The 9,472-nt window shown below is 41.0% G+C and overlaps 1 pseudogene; it reads left to right on the top strand.

Annotated features, from left to right (window-relative positions):
* The first annotated feature begins 6,750 nt into the window (after positions 1 to 6,750).
* LOC137767702 (riboflavin kinase pseudogene) lies at positions 6,751 to 7,219 on the top strand (annotated as a pseudogene).
* The last annotated feature ends 2,253 nt before the right edge of the window (positions 7,220 to 9,472 follow it).

Here is a 9,472-nt window from a genome sequence, read left to right as displayed (position 1 = left end):
ATAGCTCCCGTCTTCACCCTGTCATGCTGGCATTTCCTCAGAGACATGTGTGGTGTAAAGGCCAGCCCCAAAGGGTCTGAGTCGGATGGCTGGCTGAGTCCCAAGATTTCCTTTTATTTGCTTTTGACCATGGGATGTTATATTATCTTTACAAACCTGTATCTTCATTTGTAAAATGATGATAAAAACAGCACCTATTTCATAGGCCAATTAAATGACATAAGAAATATGAAGTGCTTATTAGCATAGAGCCTACAACTTTGAGGAGAGTTGATAAATGACACCTTTTTCTATTTTTATTATTACTATAAGAGACACTCATCAGAAGCTGAGTGAGTTGTACTAAGTTGAAATGATAAAGCACCTATTTTCTGCAAACACTGTGGGAGGCTGGTCCCTCACCAGTCCCTCAAAGGAATAGAGGGATGTAGAGGAGCAGGGCGAGGACACTTTAGGAATAGAAAAGGCACCGGCACACACATATAGGGACGTGCATCAGCCGTCCATAAACACCCCTCACACACACATACACAAAAACACACACTCTAGAGCAGAGCCCTGCTCAACAGTATTTCATACGCTTTCCACATTTCCCAGGCTTCCTTGCAGTGAGTCAAATGTTCTGGACAACGAACTGTAAGCAGAGGTGACAAGGGTCTCTTCCGGGATGCTCAGGTCAGTGTGCCTCCTATTTCCCTCCTGCTGGGACTTTGGAGGCCACTGTCCTAGGTCATAATAGCTCAAGATGGAGGGGCCTGCCTGACCCACATCAAATAGTGTCTGAGAAATAAACCTTTGTGTGTTAAGTGACTGAGATATTAGGGTTAGTTGTAGGAGCTAGCATCACTCACCCTGAGACATTGATTTATAACCTAAAAGGGCTGAGCTCTAGAATAGACTCTAGGTAGAGACAAGAACAGTATTCAATGGTTGCTCTTATTAGATAGCTCAGATATGGTTGACTTTAAATAAACATTGTACCCATTAAGATGCAACCCTGGAAAGGTCTTGACAGTGAACTGTTGCCATATCTATCTAGCCTATATTTAGAGAAGCTGTTTTCACCCCATAGTGGTTTATGCTGTGTTGGAAATCTCTAGGAGCTGGACTATTTCCTCGTCTCTTTCTGGCCCTCCTGATGATTGAGGCTAGTGCCCCTCCCTAATCCAGTCATCCAGAGCATGGGGTGTGGCTTCTTGGAAGAAGAAAGGGAGGGACCTGAGAAGGACTAAATGGGTCCCTGCCACAGGCAGAGAATATGCCAAGAGAGCTGGGGATGGGTAGAGCGTTGCTAGGCGGTCTATGGGAGACCAGTGGAAAATAGCAATCCGTGGGACCCAGGATATGGTTGCTACCAGTGGGGTCAAAAGGCTCCTAATGGTGATCAAGAACAGGGAAGAGGGAAGAAGAGACTGGTAGTCGCAACGTGGGCAAAGTGCTGGTTCAATGGTAACACTAGCCAATGTGTACCAAATGTCTGTTACATGCTAAGTATCTTAGGAGCACTATCTTTTCTGATCTTCCCCACAAGCTTATGAAATAGGATTGATCACATTTTAATGGTGAAAATAATTGAGGCTCAAAGCTGTTAAGTAATTTGCCTGAGATCACAGAAACATTAAATCTTGGGGCTGAGATTCAAAACCAGATTTCTCAGACTCAAAAGCCCTTCCTCTCCTCATTCTAGCTTATTTCCTCCCAAGAAGAAGAAAGACATGGGGAAAAAAAAGGTCATTACCTGTGTGACTTGGCAGGGCAGTGTGTTGGGGCCGGAGCCAGAAGGAAGAGGAAGCTGGGACTAGGTGTGGCAGAGGCAGGCAAGATCCAAGCCAGTGTCATTTCCAAGGGGAAATCTGTTCCAGTAGTTGGGCAATAGCAGAAGTTTCCAGTAAATGCAGGTGAAATAGGAAGGTAATGACGTTTTTATTCAACCTGATCTGTCTGGCACTTTGCTGGAAGTTTAGGGCAGAGTCTAATCTCTTGAGAAGAGGTCTGGTCAGGACTGGGCAGGGCATCAGTGCTTCCACCTGGACTTCTGGGCAGAGCTGGTGGGTTTAAGCCTCCAAACACTTGGGCTTCGGTGTGCCTATAGCTTTGTGGAGAAAGTCAGTGACTGACATAGGTTCAGAGGTAACAAGCTGCCCCATGATTCCAAGTTGCATGTTACATTTCACCCCATTTGAGGATCCAGTTCTGAATGGAATTTGGGCCATTAGAAGTGAGGACTGAGAATCTGCAAGGTCAGGAGGTTGGTTGTAAGGTCAGTGATATGGTTGTCAATATGCATGAAGATGAAGGTGAGCAGGTTCCCCAAACTTCAAGCCAGGCAGTTGATAGACAGCAGATCCCAAGAAGAGGGAGCCAGGAGGCAAAGCCTCAGATCTCCAGATACCCACTGTCAGGCTGTGATGTGAATCCCCAGGACATGGCCCTTTACTAGGAACCACAAACTAATAACTCTGGGGCTCTGTCCAGTGTAGTTTGGCCTGCACAGGGTTAAAAAGTAAATTGAAATGCCCTGGGTGGGGCCAGTGTTCTCCAGTTCTCCACAATTCCCACCAATCTCATCTGACATCTGGACAGCTTCATTCATGTGTCCACCCCTCTAGATCTTCAAGAACCATTGCAGGGAGTCCCTCCAGCCTTGCCTTTTGTTTTATGTAGATGCACTGGTGCAGCTTCAGACTTTCTGCTGCAGGACTGACAGTGAAGTGAGAGGCGGCTTCACCTTCCCTGCCTCCCCTCTGCAAGCATCTTCCCCGGGACAGGACACAGAAATGCCCCCAGCAGCCCCCCTCGCCCACATCCTGCTCAGTCTGGAAAAGGAGACCAGGGAGGAAGGAAAGGAGAACATTTATTGAGAAATGTTAGCAAGACAAAGGTTGGAAGGGGGCAGCGAAGACCAAGGGAGAAAGAATGGCTTTCTCCTGGAAGTCCAGATGCAATGCTGATGTGTCAAGGTGCTTTTACACATGTGTTTCCCAGGTTCTTGGGTTTTTAATCATAAGGTTTTTCTTGACCTGTTGAGTAAGGAAGGTTGATGGAACAGCCAAAAGAGTGATGCTTCATGTACCATTCTTCAAGGAGCTGGTAGTGGGGGTGCCTTTGACAGGTGTGTTCTGGGGTCTCCAGAGGAGGGGGAGCTGCAGGTTTAGGGAAACACCAAGAGTTGAGCAGAGTTGAATGAGTCAGAACTGAGAGGGTGATTGTTCTTCATTGTCCAGCCTGCCCCATCCCACAAGCTAGCACATGTGGCTATTGGGATTGAGAAGTGTGGCTGGTCCAAAGGGAGATGTGCTGTGAGTGAGTGTAAAATACACACCAGATATACACCAGATTTCAGAGACCCACTATGAAAAGAAAAGTGTTACCTATCTCATTAATAAGTTTTAGGTATGTTATATGTTGAAATGATAATATTTTTGACATATTAGGTTGAATTGTATTATTAAATCATTTTACCAGTTGTTTAGTTTTTTTTTTTTAATGTGGCTACTAGAAAATTTTAAATTACATATGTGGCTTGTATTACATTTCTGCTGGATAATGCTGGTCTAGGCTTTTCTTAAAGCTCCAGGAGCAAAATACAGGAACATACAATCTCACAGACACAGATACAACACACACACACACACACACACACACACACACACACACACACACACACACACACACACACACACACTCTGTTGAGGGTTCCAGGCAACTCCAACAGTTGGAAGATAAGTCTGCTGGACTTTTCTCTTGAAACTGTGATCAATTCTCAAAAATAATGCAGACCCCTCCTCAGCCCTTGGCGACCCCCTGCTATTGATTAGTCTTCCTTTTTTCCCCTTGTCATCAGCCCCTCCACTCCTGCCATCTTTGCCTCCACCATACCCCACCTCAAACCCAGCTTAGGCTGTTTCCCACTTTTTAAAATGCCACCATAGATTCAGGGTGTGAGATGTGCTGGAGGGAAAAAAAAGTACTTACCCTTTGGGAATAAGAAGTCATTTTTCCCAGACTTTGGAAATTAACATAATGGGGCTTTTCTGCATTCCAGCTGCAACGTTGGATCTGGCAGGTTGGCTGTTCTCTGACATAATGCAAAACATAACTCAGTGGTCATTTCCATGTGTAAAAAGTTCAGCAGTATTGTTGGAACAATCATCATAAATCAGGAACAACTTTCTTTAGGGACTCTATTGCCACTTGATTTAGTATTTCCTGGCAACTTGCCTATCATGGAATGAAGCCATGATTGCTTCCTACACAAAGTGTTATCTGCAAAACATCCCACCAGAAACCTATAGAAACAACACTGACCAGCTTGCAAGTTTTGATAATCTGTGACTGCTTTTTATATTGAGAATAAATTTGACAATGGGACTCATTGTTAAACTGGACAATATATTCCGTGGAACAGCTTCCAAATTAAAATGGGGTTTATATGGCGTTTTACATACCATTTGTTCCAAAGGAAAGAAAATTGGACTCTTTCAGTTCCAGGAGGAAAATTCAGCAAAACATGTATACCGTGAAATAAGAGAAATTATCCTCAGCAACTTTCGTACTAACATGTTCAGTTATTATGAAAACAGGGAAATGTGAATCAGCTGTAGAGAGTAGGGGAGCGTGACAGCCTCATGTCCAAAATGTCCCAGAGCTTCTTTTAGACGAGCACTGTGAGGATGTGCAGTTCCTCACATGTAAAGGAGGAATTTACCCAGGAAGTACTAGGAGGAAAGGCTGGGAGACTCCCTCCAATGCCCTGTAGTAGTTTTACGGGGCAGTGCGCTGCGGGGGAGGGGCGGTGGGGAGAGTTAGGGACTCAGTAGATGGAAATCACGCTGTCAGTTCACAAACCCACGGTGGCTCTAACCCCCAGATGACACCTGTTGTGGACGATGAGCCCAGGTCAAGAACAGGAGTGACCCTCGGCCAGCACTCAGCAAAGAACAAGGACACTCCCAGAAAACACCTGACGCCCTCCGAAACTTAGGAAAGACACTGAGCAGAGATGAAGAGCTCCGTGCCGGGCCACCTCTGCTGGTTCACTCCTGAGCTGCCTAGCTCCCCAGGCCACTGAATCAGCAAAGCAAAACTTGAGTATTTAGTAAATCTAAACCTACATTTTCTTCCTTTCCCTTCCCTTGGGTCGGAACAATTCAGACTGGGATCTCAATTCCTGGTCCTGGACAAATATTATGCTCCCTTTGTGATGATGAGCACACAGAGAAAAATTGCCAGGCAAATGAAAAGACAGCAGAGTTCAACAGAAGGGACCACTCTGAGGAATCAGAGAAAATATTTTTCTATGAAATATAGTTTCTACAAGAGACGCAGGAAACACTCCTGCTTTTTGTTTCCAGAAAGCTTCAAACAGACATTTCTTCTATGAAATTTGAGCAGGGAACCATAAAGAGAAAAACAAACAGGTTATGGAAGCCAGCACGGAGATTTAAAAAAAAATGTTCATTTCAGATTGAAATGGAGGAAGTGAACAGCAAAATGGATCCTGCAGCAAACAGGTTTGATGGAGCAGAAGTCAACTTTTACATCACAAAACTCAGAGAAAAAAGACAAAGAGATAAAAAGAATGGGAGAATATATAAAAAGCATGGACAAGAGACATGTTTAATATGTAAACACTAGGAATTTCAGAAAAAGAACCAATAAAAATGGATCCATTATTAAAAAACAATTTGGGGGAAGTTTTCCTGAGCTAGAGAAAGTCTTGAGTTTTCTGAAAATCAGACAAAAATAATGAAAAAATTTTAATGCCTAGACTTAATCTTGATAATTTATTTTAATTTCAAGAATAAAAACAGATTGAGTGAGTATCCATGCAGATAAAGCTTGCCTCCCACTTCTCCTTAGCAACATGAAGAAGACAGAATTGTCTACAGAATTATGAGGCAAAAAGGATTGTGACCCAAATGGGATTGTCAGTTAAAATGTGTGTTGACAAGAAGTAAAAGCAAAGTAAATTCCTCATATTACATAAGGAATAATCAATTGACATTGCTCTATTTTTGATAATGAAATTAGAGAAAATAGATACCAGTACATTTTAATTTAATGTCACTACTAACAGGATGAAAATAGTAGATATGACTTCCAAAATCACGGGAAAAGTCAAGTTAAAAAAGATAACTGTAGTCTATAAAAAGGTATAACTGATTCACTTTGCTGTACAGCAGACACTAACACAACATTGTAAAGCAACTATACTCCAATAAAAATTTTTTTAAAAAGGTCCATTAAAAAGAACCATAAAACAACAAAACCCATAAAACCATGTTTTATAGTAGAAATAAAACTAAACATATAAATCTTGTTAATAAAATGATCAGGATAAACTCTCATTTTGAATCACGGACTTTTATATTGGGTTAAAACTAAATATTGTATTAGTGTACCCAGTCAATCCAAAAATAATAAAAATAAGACAATGGGCAAAGACGTAAGAAGATGAATCCAAGCAAAAGCAGGGCAAGAGACTTCCGCGGTCGCCGGCGTTCCGGAGCCCAGACGCAGCCTCTGAGTCACTCGGCACCTTTTGTTCGGTCAGTGGCGTGAGGGTCTCGCCTCGGCGTGTCGTCCGCGCCGCTCAGCCCGTGTACGCCAGTGCGCTAGCCCGGGCGGCCGGCCTGCGGAGCTCCCGCCCGTGTCCCCCGGCTGGTCCGGGGTCCGGACACCGCCTCGACTGCGGCTCCGCCGGACGCGCGGACTGGACCGCAGCCCTCACTCCGAGCGGACGGAGTCATGAGGCGCCTGCCGTACTTAATGCCGCGGCCAGGTGGTGCGGAGCTTCGGTCGCGGCTCCAAGCAGCTGGGCATCCCTACAGCTAACTTTCCTGAACAAGTAGTAGATAATCTTCCAGCTGATGCATCCACTGGCATATACTATGGTTGGGCCAGTGTTGGAAGTGGAGACGTCCATAAGATGGTGGTGAGCATAGAATGGAACCCATACTGCAAGAATACAAAAAAGTCCATGGAAACTCATAACATGAATGCTTTCAAAGAGGACTTCTATGGGGAAATTCTCAATGTGGCCATCGTTGGCTACCTCAGACCAGAAGAGAACTTTGATTCTTTAGAGTCACTTATTTCAGCAATTCAAGGTGATATTGAGGAAGCTAAGAAAAGACTAGATTTACCAGAACATTTGAAACTCAGAGAAGACAATTTCTTCCAGGTTCCTAAAAGTAAAATAATGAATGGCCACTGATGGAAGAGCATCTTATTTATTCATTCACTGTTTTCTAATATTTTACTGCTCATAACTCTACAGTCTCATCTTGGTTATATTTTAAAAATCAAACATTTTCCTACAGCTGTGAATTAAACAGTACAATGTAGTTACCATATTATGTTCCAACTGTTCAATTAAACCCATCATATTACAGTACTAAAAAGGTTCATTTTAAAAATCAAGATTCTTTTTTACGTAATATGTTGATTAAAATGGACCACTGGAAACGTCTTAAGTGTTTTATAATGGAAATGAAATATATATAAATACGGGTAACAGGCAAGTCACTAGTTTGAGATGAGAACTATAATTCTCATGGTAAAATTTCAGCATGCACGTACGTGTATCGCATGCTCTGCTAATCAGAAGGCTTATAAAAGTAACTATATTAAGCAGAGGGTTGACAGTTTATTACAAACCTAAGGGGAAAAATCCAGACTTAGTATTTTTTGTATTTTGTGCATTTATATATTATTATAGACATGAAAACTTGTGAAATTTCATTTTAATTAGTCATTTCCTTTAAGGGCTCAAATCATTGTACTGTGTTCCACTTTTTTTTACAGCTGCCTCAGTTCTAATTGGTCTAGACTCTCTCCCTATTATTTTTTGTTTTTCTTTTAAAACAGTAAAATGAGTGTTTTTCGAATCTCTAGGTCTCATTTTTGTGTTGTATAACACTTCTCTCTTTTTAAGAGTACATATTCTTCAACATTTTTCTTAACCTTTGTTTCCTGTAAACAATTGTCAGTGTCAGTTTTTCCATTTAGAATATCCAACTCTACATTTACAAAATGTAGAGTTTCATCTGCGATCTGCCATCCCATCCCTTCACTATATGAACAGTGACTAAGCTCATATCTCTTGCATTTTAGAAAAAACACCCAAAACTTCATCTGTAGGTTTCCTCAAAGTTTAAACGAACACCTAGCAGTTCATTTATATATACCAGTTTCTTAAACAACACAAAATATTTGTTCCCCCCCACCAGGCCCTGGGAAACTATTTAAGAACCAACTAAACTATGAAATACAAAGTTATTCGTTTTTAATGTGATTATATGTTCCTGAGCAAATGCAAACAGTTGTAGTTGTGTGTGCACAATGTAATTTAAGGCTAAAGAGTGCTATCTAGAAAGTAATTTTAAAGATAACTCATTATAAAACCATTTTCCCCTAATCTGCATAAATGAGAGAACTGATTTTAACAAAACGGTTTATATAATATTTAGAAAAACATCTAAAGCTAATGTTGGAGAAGGGAGAAGCAGGAATAAATTCAGTTGGATTGTTCTGACTTTTTGGTGTATGAATTTATGGCAAACAATGTAGTACGTGTCTTTTTCATTTCTTCTTTATAGAAATACTTAGAAAATGTAATTTAATGTTAGAAATCCTATACTTGAAAGAAGCCTCAATTATCACTGGTTCTATGAAACAAGGTTAAAAACAAACATGGAAAATGTAAAAAAGATTTGTGTTTGAGTAGCTTGCGACTGATTGTGTCCTCATTAAGTGTGAAAACTCTTTGATATTGTCATCTTACATTTTGTTAAATAACTATTGCTTTTGAAAAATCTATATTGTGTGGTTTAGGAGTTAGTTAATAGTGTCTACATTTTTTTAAGTTTTATATTAAGTATTTATATATTATAAGAAATTGCAGTAGGACCATTTTCGACTAGTCACTGTTTTCAGGCCTTGAAATAAATCTTGACCAAGTGATGTTTCTTCTTAAAAAAGAAGGCAAGAGTGGAACATGAATAGGAGACAAGGTGGAACCCAAGGCTGACACAGTCAATATGATAAATAGTGTTAATTTATTCCACTAAAAGAAAAAAATCCGCAATGAAGATATAACAGGTTATACTCTTCTATGCTGAATGTAAAAACATTAAACGTAGTAAACAAAAGTTTCTAGCAATACAACAAGAGGAAGAGAAGTGCTGTTGTAGTAGGTGATGTTGACACACTCTGTTGGGACAAATCTAGTGGATAAAAATGAGTAAGTGTGTAGAGGGTTCAAACAATGTAACTTATTTGTGTCCCTAAAATGGAGAAGGTACAACTTTTCAAAATGTACTTAGAACATTTCTACAATTTCATCACAAAGAATATCTTAGTAGATTCTAGCAATTAAAATTCCACCAGTGGACCAGCAGTCCACGAGTTTTTGGTTGTGTTGTAGACCACTCAGTGCTTTTGGCAGATCCCCATGATGATGGTCGTT

This window comes from Eschrichtius robustus, chromosome 7 (assembly GCF_028021215.1).
Source record: "Eschrichtius robustus isolate mEscRob2 chromosome 7, mEscRob2.pri, whole genome shotgun sequence".
Classification (NCBI taxonomy): domain Eukaryota; kingdom Metazoa; phylum Chordata; class Mammalia; order Artiodactyla; family Eschrichtiidae; genus Eschrichtius; species Eschrichtius robustus.
This window is presented reverse-complemented; position numbering and strand designations above follow the sequence as displayed.